The sequence below is a fragment of the Lathyrus oleraceus genome, chromosome 2 (genome assembly GCF_024323335.1).
Source record: "Lathyrus oleraceus cultivar Zhongwan6 chromosome 2, CAAS_Psat_ZW6_1.0, whole genome shotgun sequence".
Lineage (NCBI taxonomy): Eukaryota > Viridiplantae > Streptophyta > Magnoliopsida > Fabales > Fabaceae > Lathyrus > Lathyrus oleraceus.
The window spans coordinates 71,659,506-71,673,914 of record NC_066580.1 but is presented as its reverse complement, the minus strand read 5'-3'; the positions used below and the strand labels follow the sequence as shown (position 1 = coordinate 71,673,914).

Here is a 14,409-nt window from a genome sequence, read left to right as displayed (position 1 = left end):
ATATCGAGGATTCGCTTCTCGCCAGATGCTAGGTAATCCAAATTCAGGGTCTTGATGGCTCAATATGCCTTGTGCTTGAGTTCAAAAGGTAAGTGGCATGACTTCCCGTAGACTAACTGGTATGGTGTAGTTCTAATAGGGGTTTTGTAAGCAGTTATGTAAGTCCACAATGCTTCTGTTAGCTTTTCAGACCAATCTTTTTTGGATATTGAAACAGTTTTTTTCCAAGATTTGCTTAATCTCTCTGTTAGATACTTCCACTTGACCATTAGTCTGGGGATGATATGGTGTTGCTACTCTGTGTTTTACTCCATACTTTCTTAAGAGTTTATCAAATATCTTGGATATAAAATGTGATCCACCATCACTTATGACAAGTCGTGGTACTCCAAATCTGGGGAAAATATTATTTTTAAACATCTTGATGACTACTCTTGTGTCGTTAGTGGGTGAGGCTATAGCTTCTATCCATTTGGACACATAGTCAACGACTATCAAAATATATTTGTTTCCCATCGAAGATGGAAAAGGTCCCATGAAATCAATACCCCAAACGTCAAATAATTCCACTTCTTGGATGTTCTTCAAAGGCATTTCGTCGCGTCTTGATATGTTTCCAGCGTGCTGGCACCGGTCACATTAGACAATATAAGTATGGACATCACGCCATAGTGTTGGCCAAAAAAGACCAGCTTGAAGGATCTTAGCGTATGTCTTGGATGTGCTTGAATGTCCACCATAGGGTGAAGAGTGACAATGCTCTATGATATTTCTAACTTCTTCTTCCGAGACGCAACGTCAAAAGATGTTATCTGTTCCTCTTTTAAAAAGGAGTGGTTCGTCCCAATAGAAATGTATTATATCTTTAAAGAACTTCTTATTTTGTTGATAATTGAGGTCAGGTGGTATGATATCAACGGCTAGATAATTCACAAAATCAGCGTACCATGGTACTCTGCTAATCTATGAAACTGTTCCAAAGTTGTCTTTATCAGGTTGAAGGGGAATGGTATCTAACTTAGCTATCAATCTATCATAGGTGAAATCATCATTTATAGGTAAATGGTCTGGCTTCAAATGCTCTAGTCTGGAAAGATGGTCAGCAACTACGTTTTCTGTTCCTTTTTTGTCTCGAATATCTAAGTCGAACTCTTGTAGCAAAATGATCCATCTGAGTAATCTAGGTTTCGCATCCTTTTTGCTTAGAAGGTAAAGGATAGTTGCATGGTCTGTATAGACTATAATCTTAGATCTGATAAGATAAGACCTAAATTTATCAATTGCAAAAACTACAACTAGGAGTTCCTTATCTGTTGTCGTATAATTGAGTTGAGCAACATCTAGGGTTCTACTAGCGTAATATATCACATGTAATTTCTTATTTTCTCTTTGTCCTAAAACAACTCCTACATCGAAATTGCTAACATCACACATTATTTCAAAAGGTTGAGTCCAATCCGGAGTTTGTAAAATGGATGCTGAAATTAGCGCTTGTTTTAACTGATTAAAGGCTTCGATACATTTTACATTGAAAATGAATTCAACGTCTTTCATCAGAAGGCCGGTCAGGGGTTTTGTTATTTTAGAGAAATCTTTCATAAAGCGTCGGTAAAAACCAGTGTGTCCAAGAAAACTTCAGACTTCTCTAACAGTCTTAGGAGGGTTAAGGTTTTCTATCACTTCTATCTTTACTTTGTCGACCTCAATGCCTCTTTCAGATATTATATGTCCTAACATTATGCCTTCTTTAACCATAAAGTGTTACTTCTCCCAGTTTAATACAAGGTTAACTTCTACGTATCTTTCTAGGATTTTCTCAAGATTAATGAGGCAATTCTCAAAGTCAAACCTACATACTGAGAAATCATCCACGAATACTTCCATAATCCCGTCAAGATAATCTGCGAAGATCAACATTATACAACGTTGGAAAGTAGGTGGCGCATTGCAGAGTCCAAACGACATTCATCTATAAGCAAATGTTCCGTAAGGACAGGTGAAGGTTGTTTTCTCTTAATCCTCGGGGTGTATGGGTATTTGGAAAAATCCAGAATATCCATCCAGATAACAAAAGTAAGAGTGTATGGCAAGGCGCTCAAGCATTTGATCTATGAATGGAAGGGGGAAATGGTCTTTCCTAGTTGCCTTATCGAGTTTCCTATAGTCTATGCACATACGCCAGCTGCCTTCTATACGTTTGGCCACATGCTCGCCCTCCTTGTTCTGCAGGACTGTGATACCTCCCTTTTTGGGTACCACGTGTACAGGACTTACCCATTTACTATCGGAGATATGATAGATTATACCAGCTTCTAGCAGTTTAAGGACTTTCTTATTTACCACCTCACTCATTACAGGGTTGATTCTTCTCTGATGTTCTCTGGAAGGTTTTGAATCTCCCTCTAGCGAGATCCTGTGCATACACACGGATGGGCTTATACCTTTCAAATCAGAGATGTTGTATCCTAAGGCAGAGGGGTATCCTTGTAAAACATTCAACAGTTGGTTTGTCTCGTCTTGGTTTAAGGTGGAACTAAATATTACTGGGCGATTCATTTCTTTATCCAAAAACTCGTATCTTAGGTTCTTGGGCAATTCCTTAAGTTCTTGAGCTGGTTTTTGAGAATTTGGTGAAAGGTCAGGAGTAAGGGCCAAACATTCGTTAGTGTGAGGTTCCGTTTCCTTTAGCTCATCATCCTTTTCATTCGGGTTTGAAAATGGTTCGATCACAGGCTCTTCTTGATCAAATTCCCTTATGCATTCATCTATGATATCGATCGCGTAACATGCGTCTCCTATGATTGGTGCCATCAGGAACTTTGAAAGAATAAACTCCATCTTTTCATCCCCTACTTCAAAAGTTAACTTTCCTCTTTTAACATCTATTATAGCTCCGGCTGTTGATAAACATGGTTTACCTAAAAGGATAGGGATATCGTCGTCTTCCTTGATATCCATGACCACAAAGTCTGTTGGGATATAAGGTTGATCGATCCTAACTGGGATGTCTTCTAAAATGCCTACAGGATACTTAACAGACCTATCGACTAATTTGAGGGACATCTTAGTTGGTTGTAATTCTCCTAAGTTTAACCTTTTACGCACATCTAAGGGCATTAAACTCACACTAGCGCCTAAGTCTAGGAAAGCTTTGTCGATCACATGACTCCCTAGAATGAAAGGTATAGAAAAACTACCAGGGTCTTTCTCCTTCTTAGAAAGTTTATTCTCGAAAATAAAGTTGCATTCCAAGGGTTTGGGATCGTCAAGCCTATGCTTGTTAGTTAAGATGTCCTTGAGAAATTTGGCGTAGGATGGAATTTGGGTGATGGCTTCGGTGAAAGGAATCTCTATATGAAGCTTCTCTATTACTTTTATAAACTTTTGGTATTGGTTATTGATTTTGGTTTGTTTAAGTCTTTGCGGATATCGGATTGGTGGTTTGTACGGGGGTGGTGGTTTGTAAGTTTTATCCTTGGCTTCTCCTTCTTGGTCGGTTTGTTTTTCGGGTTCCACCAGTTCCTCTCCTTGGTTGGTAGGTATATTTTCTTTAGAAGCTTTGGACTCGCTCATTGCTGGGTTACAAGGCCCTTCGTAAGCGGTCCTGCTTCGTAATGCGATAGCGTTAGCTTGCCCTCGAGGGTTAAGTTGAGGTTGTCCAGGGAATTGTCCTCTAGGTGCAGTTTGTGGGGCTTGGTTTTTTGCTACCTGTGAGATCTGGGTTTCAATTATCTTGTTGTGAGTGATTATCTGATCAACCTTAGTCCCTAATTGCGTTATCAGTTCGTTTACGTGAATGTTCTAGTTTAGGAATTCTTTATTTTGTTGAGTCTGGCCTGATATAAAGCTCTCTATGATCTTCTCAAGGTTAGGCTTCTGGGGCACAACTTGTATAGGTTGATTTGCTTTTTGGGCTTGATAACCTTGTGGTCTTTGAGGTGCATAATTTTGGATAGGGTTCTGGTTTTTATAGGAAAAATTTGGGTGATTTTTCCATCCAGGGTGGTAAGTATTAGAAAATGGGTTACCTTGGGCGTAATTCACTTGGTCGGTGTTCAGGTCGTTCAAAAGGTTACACTTCGTTGATTCGTGTCCTTTTGATCCACAAAGTTTACACTCTGTGTGGACTACCGCTACGGTGTTAGAGTTTGTAGAAATATGTTCGACCTTAAGGGCTAAGGCGTCCATTTTCGCTTGTATCATGTCCATAGAGCTTATCTCATGTATTCCACCTTGGGTCTCCTTTTTCTCTATTGATGCTCGTTCAGTTCCCGATTGGTAATGGTTTTGGGCCATATCCTCAAATAGGCCACAAGATTCAGGGTAAGGTTTGTTCATCAGCGCGCCACCAGCGGTAGCGTTGATGCTCATCTTTGTGTTATAATGGAGTCCATTGTAGAAGGTATGAACGATGAGCCATTGTTCTAGGCCATGGTATGGACATACTCTTAACATCTCTTTATATCTCTCCCAAGCTTCAAAAAGTGATTCTCCTTGGTTTTGAGTAAATCTAGTTATTTTGTTTCGAAGAACATCAGTCTTACTGGGGGGAAAATATCTAGCAAGGAATACTCTCCTAAGGTCCTCCCAGGTAGTTATTGAATTACCTGGAAGTGAATCTAACCATGAACGTGCTCTATCCCTGAGGGAGAAAGGAAATAATCTTAAACAAATCGCATCAGATGAAGCACCGTTGGATTTAAAGGTGTCGGCCAATTGGATAAAGACTTTTAAATGTTGATTTGGGTTCTCAGTAGCGAGACCCGCGAATTGGTTCTGTTGCACTAATTGCAGTAAAGATGGTTTTAGTTCGAAATTGTTGGCAAGAATGAAGGGGTTTACTATACTAGAACTAGGTTCCTCGTCGAAGGGTTGGGGAAATTCCTTAAGAGGTCTCCGGTTGCGATTCTCGGCCATAGCTTTCTTAATTCGGATGAGTAAGAGGCGTGTATGAGTGTAACGTTCGGGTTCCGCTAAAGGATCTACTAAACTTTCGGTACTACGGGTTCTTCGCATTTACCGGCTAATAATGCCTTAGTCTAGACGGTGTAACAACAGGGTACGAAATTTGACGAAGTTGGTCCCCGGCAACGGCGCCAAAAACTTGATCGCTTTATTCGCAAGTGCACGAATCGCGTCAAAGTAATATAAAAGAATATCGATCCCACAAAGACCAAATCGTCAATATATCGATTACTATCGTTACGATGTTTATATAAGGCGGTATAAAAGAGATATTGATGTCGCAAAATAAGAGTAAATAAAGAAAATAATAAATACAGTGCAGATAAAGACAGGTTTGAATGTATTTCACGTCAGTTAAACGATGTTTCGATTGTCTAAATAAAACTACTTATGGGGAAATATTTTCTACTCTTGAAAAGAATCCATTTAACAGGAACTGTCGCTTTCACGTATTCAGAACCGAGTTTACCCTTAAATTAAGGCCTTTTATTGTCACTTATAAAAGGTGCGCAGAACGCTAAAGTAGTAAACCTATTTTTAAGAAATAAGACTCGTAAACTTAGTTGAAAAGTGATTTTGATTCGGAAAGTTTTACCCAAGGAGTTTCCTGATTTTAAATCTATCAACGCGTCCGAAAACAGTTTCCAAAATCGTTTTTCCTTAAAGTGATAAAAATTCCTAGTTAACTAAGCCAGGATGCTTTCGCACTCCTTGAGTAGTTAAATCTAACCAAGTTTGTTTCGGAAAACTCAAATTAAAAATCAAAACAACCCTTAAAGCATTTCTACAGATGTAATATGTGAAACATCTCTTTAACCGCGATCCTTACATTCTAACCTTTGAAAAATTTAGCCAGACATGGTAATACAAACAAACACAACAATATTGGTCATGATGAAAAGTTGTTTTAGAATGTAAGGCGTAAAGAACATGTAAAGCGTGTAAAATAATTAAAACGAGCAATAAAGATAATGGCGAGAAAATTAAATAAAGTAAAGACAATGACAAGAATTAAAGAAAGTAAAGCATGGCAAGAAATTAAATAAAGTAAAGCATAGCAAGAAATTAAATAAAGTAAAGCATGACAAGTAAAATAAATAAAAGCGATTAAATTAGGACCTGCTCCAAACGAAGGCTTTAAATCTGGTACAAGGAAAATAAACCTTTGACTTTGAAGATAAAGGCGACAGCAAAATCAAAGGCTCCAACTCAATTACACTACGGTGTGATAACCCCTCGATGTGACGGATTACCGCTTTTACAGATGATAATATAGTCTTAGTGTTGTAAAAAAAGTTGGATGATTTGGAAATGAACTAGAACGACCTATTTATAGAGGAATTCAGCAGCATGCAAAGACCATGATGCCTTTCAACTTCTCCTTAGTGGGAACGTGAAATGAAAAGGTGGCGCCTGCCATGTGTGTGAATGGGAAAGTTCATGGGATCGTGGTGGTTACCTCCTGGTTGAGGGATGATGTGTCATGGCTTCTCCTATAGCGGCCTCCACGCATAACGCCATGTGTATAATATTTGCCGAAAAACCCTAATTTTTGGTCTTTTTGCTTCGTTTCTTCTAAAAAGGTCCAGAAAGAGCTAAATATCTGAAAACAACATAAAAGAGAGCATAACACAAGCAAAATGGTAATAAAGACCTAATAAACATGTGAAATCCGAGTCAAAACACGGTGTGATTCAGTGTGATCAACCATGAAATTCTGGTATAGTCAGAGTTCAGATGTTCTACACGAAGTCATGACATCTGATCCAACATTGTTCCTAATACAGCAAGACAATTAGGAAAAATAAAACCCAGTACTCATATGCACATAGTCCCAGATGTCACGACATCTGCTAATCTACCACCATGGACAGAAGAACATCCAGTTTTGTCCATCTAATACAAAGACACGGTAGAGATCAAACATAGCCCTTTTGTTTATTGATCCTGCCCAGTTATCAGCATGATGTCTCAACATTGATTTGAACATCACCTGTACCAACATTACAGAAGGATGAACTGTAACAGACCAACCAGTTTATCAGTAACAGCAGTCAATAATGAATGTCATAACATTCTGTTTTGCAATCAGACTGCAGGCTATGTGTTAGGTCTGTTATTCCCTCATAAACAAACTAGGAACAAACTGAATTATAACTGACAGAATATAGTGTGCAAAAGGTAAAAACAGCAGTAATTGTTAACCCAGTTCGGTACAACTTTACCTACTCTGGGGGCATACCAAGCCAGGAAGAAGATCCACTATTAGCAGTATTAATTCAGAGTTAAACTCCCCCGTTTACAACTCCTCACTTAATCCCTACCCAATGCAATCTATACCTAGGAACTCCTAGATAGAAACCTCCAGTTTCCATTCCTATCACTACAATTACCATGTAATGTTTAAACATCTTGAACATGCTTCACAGCTCCGTTCAAGAACATAATCACTCTTGCCTACGGGCTTTGAGTTACAAATAATCTCATGCTTTCAAGCACTGAGAAACACTTGGTAACCTTCCTACAGGTTGGGAGGTTTACCTCACAAATACCCCTAATTTTCACATTGTTTGAGGCTAACAAAACCTAGGTTACAATCTCCTATTTATAACCTAACCACCCAACTGGATTTGGGCCTTCAAAAATCGCAGCAAATCTTCTTCTTTGCTGTTACAGAGCTGGCAGAAATCTTCTGCTCCAATCAAGGTCTTCAATCAATCTTTTAGTTCCTAAAATATCTTCATATTTAGAAACTGTATATTCACCAAATCTTCTGATTGAATCTTCAAGATCTTCACATGGGAGTTAGGATATTCACCAGATTTCCTAATTAATCACAAACCAAACCAGAATTAACTGATTCAGTTTGATACACATGTGAGATGTCACAGTCCCGATGTCGTGACATCTTACATGACATGTTGGTCCAGATGTTGAATTTCTTCAACCCAACATATTAAAACAACAGAGGTGATTTCATTATTTGTTTTACAAAATTAATGCCAATCCTAAGGTACTAACAATCTCCCCCTTTGGCAAATTTTAGCTAAAACAAATAATCCCAATGTGGGTCTGCACTCCCTCTTTGTCTTTGACAGCCTCAATGCCACCACCACTGTTGGTGTACATGAGGAAGAAGCTGTATAATACACAACTGCATCACAACCCTTCCCCTCAACAGGAGGGCTTCCTGAAGAATATGTAATACTGAGTACATAGGTAATGTAACTCAGATCACAAGACACAATTGTCTTCTTAACTCAGATCACAAGACACAACTGATATACCCAGTTAGTGACTTTTGTGTCTGAATCCATCTTCTCCTTGCTACCAGATGTTGCTTGCTTCTGGTGCATCTTCAGGACAATGTTTCTCTCCCCCTTTTTAGCTAAACATTTATATATAACACCTTCACAAAACCAGATCCAGGAGCAGTATGCCCAGATCTTAACAAACCCCATGGTTTAGAGGGAATGAAATGTCGCTCTTGTGAGAAGATGAGTGCTGATGCATCCTTTAAATAGGCCAGACCATGCTTAGGAATTAACGGTAGGAGTAAATGCTTGGTCAAGATTCATAAATATTCGCTGAGAATCAGTCAGAGAATCACCACCAATATCCCAGGTAATCTTTGAATACCTTTTACAGCTCTTGACTGTTTCCAGAAACCGCAGTTCCAAGACTATTCCATAAATGCTGTCAGACACGTTACAAGCTATGTCTTAACATTTGATACTGCTTTTGTCTGCATTCTCCATATATTCTCCCTGTCACCATTCCCTAAGACCACTTTCTCACCTCCAGTGGTAGCTTGACATCTGGCACCACACATCCATATTTCCTTATATAACTTCCAGCAGGAACATAGGATATCTTATGTTAAGACATCACATATGACATCTTGTGAACACTCTATCCTTTTTGTTCACAAGGCAAACTAGCAGCACTTAAACCACACACCAGTAGTTTAATCACTAGCAGAAGCAGAAAACAATTTCTAGCTATGGCTATTAGTAATACACACATGCACAAGGGTACTTTTCCTCCCCCTAAAACTGTGCAACAATCAACAGAATTACTAGTTATGGATGCAACTAGTAAGACACACAAATGCACAATTCACAAGGATACTTCTTCTCCCCCTAAAATTGTGCATTCACCAACCATAAAAGCTACTGAACTCCAGTACCTGTACCAGCCAGAATGCCACACTGACATCTGTTATATCAACACCACCTGTGCCCCTCTTCCATTTTCCTTATGACTGAAGATTCAGAAGGAAATAACAGTTTTGTCCAAGGCAATGTCATGACATCCGGTCAGACATTCTTCTGCTCACTCAGCCTTGACACACACCACATCATCCCACTAACTAACAAGGTGTCATACCTTGTTATCTGAGAACACATAGACCACAAGCTTGATAATTACTTGCAGTGCAAAGACAGAACTCCCCCTGTCATGAACAACTAACTCTCCTCTTGAAACTTGGAGATGAACATATCTAACACCCCACGGTTGGACCTTTACAAACTTCCTGATTCAAGGAGAACCCAGACCACTTGATGAATGGAAAACATAAGACGCATCTTCATGTCTTCAAGAGCACGCCCTCTGTTCAACCTTCTTGGATGAACACATCCACACTCTGTGACAATCTCTCTTCTAACTAGAACAGAAAACAACATAACACCGTCTGATATTCTTCAGATATTACTGAATCACAAGCTTGATCCACAAGAAACCAGACACAACTCTAGCTTTCTCTCTAAATTTCGCTCAGTCTTGGTTGTGCTTTCAAACAGGTTTTCTAAGTCCCCCTTTATAGAGGCATTGGACATCTTGAAAACCCTCAATATATTTTCCAATCAAATCTTTATAACAGCTGTAAAGATCATCCTGGAAAATGAACAAATCTGGTTGAAATCCCTGATAGAATGCGCCAGCTAGCCATATCTTCAATCAACCAATGATTGCCACCAATTGTGCAATCACAAAACACCAGACATTCATACTGAATGTTCTGTGTTATAGGATGTCATGACATCGGGTCTGACATCTGGAAAAATCCTGCATAATCCAGTTTCCTTTTATAGCAGGTACATCCATATCAGTTACCATGACAATGAGTATGTCAACTGAAACAATCCTGCAACATATGTCTTCCATATAAGCTCCAGCAGGTACAACCAATATCAGAAGCCTTGTCTTTGTATGTGGCATTCTGAAACAATCCTGCTTGCATATCTTCTTTAACTCCAGCAGGTAGCTCCAAGAGATGAAAAGGAAACACCTCATTGTGTCTTCAACTTACTACTTTATTGCTCAAAGTAGTTTGTCTCAGACCTTCCTCAAGAATAATCAGCTGCCATAAGCTGATTGTCTTGATCCTACGAACTCACTTCTCAGATAGACCAATTGCCACTGGTTGATTACCTCCTTCATGAATTCTTATATGAAAAAAGTCAAATGCCATTCTTTGACCTCTCCACGTTTATCAGACATCTCCCAAAGATATTATGACCTTCCAAGTGAGACTATACCTTCAAGCTTCTTGAAGTATCCAATCTACAACCTAGTAGACCCTTTTATCTCAAGTTGATGTGCCACTTCACCAACTAAGATTCTGATGTTGAACCAAATATCATAACCTTGTGTTTTGACATCTAGCTGTTGAATTCAGCTCCTTCTTCTGCCACTTGAAAGAACTTCCTCCCTTCACAGAACAAGAGTTCAATGTTCTCATAGACTTGATTGTGGAACCAAGTTTGAGTAAACATCCTCCATCCTGCAGGTTTGCAGTTAAGTCATCCAAGCTCACACCTTGATGAATCCCTGCTTCTTCTCCAAAGACCTCAGACACTCTGATGCATGAGTCTTCAGAAGGACCAGTTAGAAACTGTCCCTTCAGCTATACCAAGGATTCCACTTCCTCAAGCAAAGTTGTTTCCATGATGTCAAGAATGCTGCCACTTATTCTTAACTCCACAGTGTGCATTAGCCAATGCACTTCCTTACCTAGATCAGAAGTAAACTGATCCAAGTAACCACCATCAGGACTATGATGTTTTCTTCTTCTTGTACACGTCAAGGCTGAACATGTTTCTTGCCAGGAAACCTTTTCAGAGATCATATGATTTTGCTGCCACCAAAGTGATATATCATACTCCAGTGTACTATCCTTCCTGTGATTTTGCACAGGGTCTTGAAGACTAGATGTTCCAACATCTTTAAAAACATCAGTTATCTTGAGCTCCAAGGATAATCAATTAAATACTTTTACTTGGCACAAGTAGACATTGATCTTAAATCCTTTCCCAATATTCCTTTCAGATACTTCAACCATAAGAATACTTTGAAAATACTCTTCTAGTGTCAACATCTTCTGCTTGCAAGCACCTCAACAATTTTGAAAAACTTCCCTGATTAAATTCACCCTTAGGAATGAGAGAGATGAATTCTTCCTTGAAAATGTGTCACACAACTACCAGAACCCATGTGACACAGGTCAACAGCCAACCAGACCCTAGGCTGAACAATACGTGAGGAGGTTAACCAAAACTCCCCCTCAAATTAACAATCATGGAAACTTCACACCAATATCCATGCATTGTACCCAACTGTCTTACCATGACATACATCACCCTTATTGGTGGCAACTAACTCTCTGAGTTAAACCTCTACATACTCCAATCACACCAATCAGACTCCAGGTGACCATAAGTACTGGTGAAAGACAACAACACTTGTCAATAGTAGGTATGCATTGCCAGAGCATACTACCTCAACCAATCTCTGAATCTTCATATTCTCACTCCTTGACAGAACTGCCACTTCTGAGCGTGGTGTTTGAATTACAAGATTCATGGTCCTAATCCTCCTCAATGATATAGCAATCAGGTTGCCCCATTATTGACTTCTAACATCCAGGGGACATGTCTTCCAACACAACATAGTACTTCCAGGAGCAACTATCCAAGACAGACAACATGAGGTTGCACAATGTCACATTTCAACCAGCTCCACTTCTAGATATCAAACTTCTAAAAGTGACCTTCTTGAGCATACTCATAGTTGACCCTACCCTTGTCAACTTAGCTCCCACAAATGTCTCCTCTTCCAGATCAAGAGTAGGTTCCAAACACAAGTATCCCTTTGTTTGACACCCAAAAACATCTGCTATTCAACCAGCAGCTGCATACTTGTTGAACAACATGGTCTAACATCGCCTAGAACATTAGTTCCACCTCCTTGGAACAAATCCTCCTTGAAAGTCTTCAAGGTCTTCATATACACTACCCAAGAGAGTAAAAAAATCAGTGATCAGGTGATTCTTACCATTCTGAAGTGAGAACGTCATCATGACTGGACTTGAGGAGACTCAAGTATCTTTGACATCTTCAGTAGATTATGATGAAATCTTGAACACATCCGCCTTTCATCCACATGAGGGGAAACTACATCAGAGTTTGAGTTTTGCCAGGTATTATGCAGCGGAAATCATAATACAACTCAACCAATGACCACACACTTCACCAGATCAGCCTCCAAGAACGTACCAAGTTTGAATATGTTTCAATACTAGCCAATTGCCAACCTCCAGAGACAGGTACACATAGTTCCTGTTATGAATAGTCCAACCACCTACTTCAAGGGACCATTCAGGGGAATCACAGAACCTTCCACAGGTTCCAATAACAGTACTGGCATAACTCCTTGCAAGATACCAGAAAGTATCACCCATGGACCTCATCCAGAAACAGAACAGGATGCCTGCTCTGAAACTAATTGAAATTCTGGTATAGTCAGAGTTCAGATGTTCTATAAGAAGTCATGACATCTGATCCAACATTGTTCCTAATACAGCAAGACAGTTAGGAAAAATAAAACCCAATACTCATATGCACACAGTCCCAGATGTCACGACATCTGCTAATCTACCACCATGGACAGAAGAACATCCAGTTTTGTCCATCTAGTACAAAGACACAGTAGAGATCAAACATAGCCCTTTTGTTTATTGATCCTGCCCAGTTATCAGCATGATGTCTCAACATTGATTTGAACATCACCTGTTCCAACATTACATAAGGATGAACTGTAACAGACCAACCAGTTTATCAGTAACAGCAGTCAATAATGAATGTCATAACATTCTGTTTTGCAATCAGACTGCATGCTATGTGTTAGGTCTGTTATTCCCTCATAAACAGACTAGGAACAGACTGAATTATAACTGACAGAATATAGTGTGCAAAAGGTAAAAACACCAGTAATTGTTAACCCAGTTCGGTACAACTTTACCTACTCTGGGGGCATACCAAGCCAGGAAGAAGATCCACTATTAGCAGTATTAATTCAGAGTTAAACTCCCCCGTTTACAACTCCTCACTTAATCCCTACCCAATGCAATCTATACCTAGGAACTCCTAGATAGAAACCTCCAGTTTCCATTCCTATCACTACAATTACCATGTAATGTTTAAACATCTTGAACATGCTTCACAACTTCGTTCAAGAACATAATCACTCTTGCCTACGGGCTTTGAGTTACAAATAATCTCATGCTTTCAAGCATTGAGAAACACTTGGTAACCTTCCCACAGGTTGGGAGGTTTACCTCACAAATACCCCTAATTTTCACATTGTTTGAGGCTAACAAAACATAGGTTACAATCTCCTATTTATAACCTAACCACCCAACTGGATTTGGGCCTTCAAAAATCGCAGCAAATCTTCTTTGCTGTTACAGAGCTGGCAGAAATCTTCTGCTCCAATCAAGGTCTTCAATCAATCTTTTAGTTCCTAAAATATCTTCATATTTAGAAATTGTATATTCACCAAATCTTCTGATTGAATCTTCAAGATCTTCACATGGGAGTTAGGATATTCACCAGATCTCCTAATTAATCACAAACCAAACCAGAATTAACTGATTCAGTTTGATACACATGTGAGATGTCACAGTCCCGATGTCGTGACATCTTACATGACATGTTGGTCCAGATGTTGAATTTCTTCAACCCAACATATTAAAACAACAGAGGTGATTTCATTATTTGTTTTACAAAATTAATGCCAATCCTAAGGTACTAACAAACCATATAGTGGTGAATGTTAGACAATCCACATATTGGTCAACGCCATTTTTACTCTTGGGTTCATTTTTAATCCTTGTTTTGGAGTGCAAATCATATTATCCTTTGATTCAGACCATACATGTATCACATTTCTTTTCATCTCCTACCACTAGTTCTTTAAACTACGGAGCTCTAAATTCCTCATTTCACTATGAGGATACGAAGGCATGAGGATCCTAATCCTCACCGAACACTTTATCTATTTCTTTTCTTTTCCCCATTCTTTTGCGAGTAACCTTTAGATATCACACCTATTCGAGCAAGAACGATCAAAACGGTTCCCATGGAGTACCATGGATGTAAG

General features: G+C 39.2%; 1 non-coding gene across 1 annotated transcript; it reads left to right on the top strand.

Moving 5' to 3' along the window:
- The first annotated feature begins 4,426 nt into the window (after positions 1 to 4,426).
- Positions 4,427 to 4,533, top strand: LOC127125179 (small nucleolar RNA R71). The gene has a single exon (XR_007804636.1). It is a non-coding gene; the product is annotated as a small nucleolar RNA R71 (small nucleolar RNA).
- Positions 4,534 to 14,409: the final 9,876 nt, after the last annotated feature.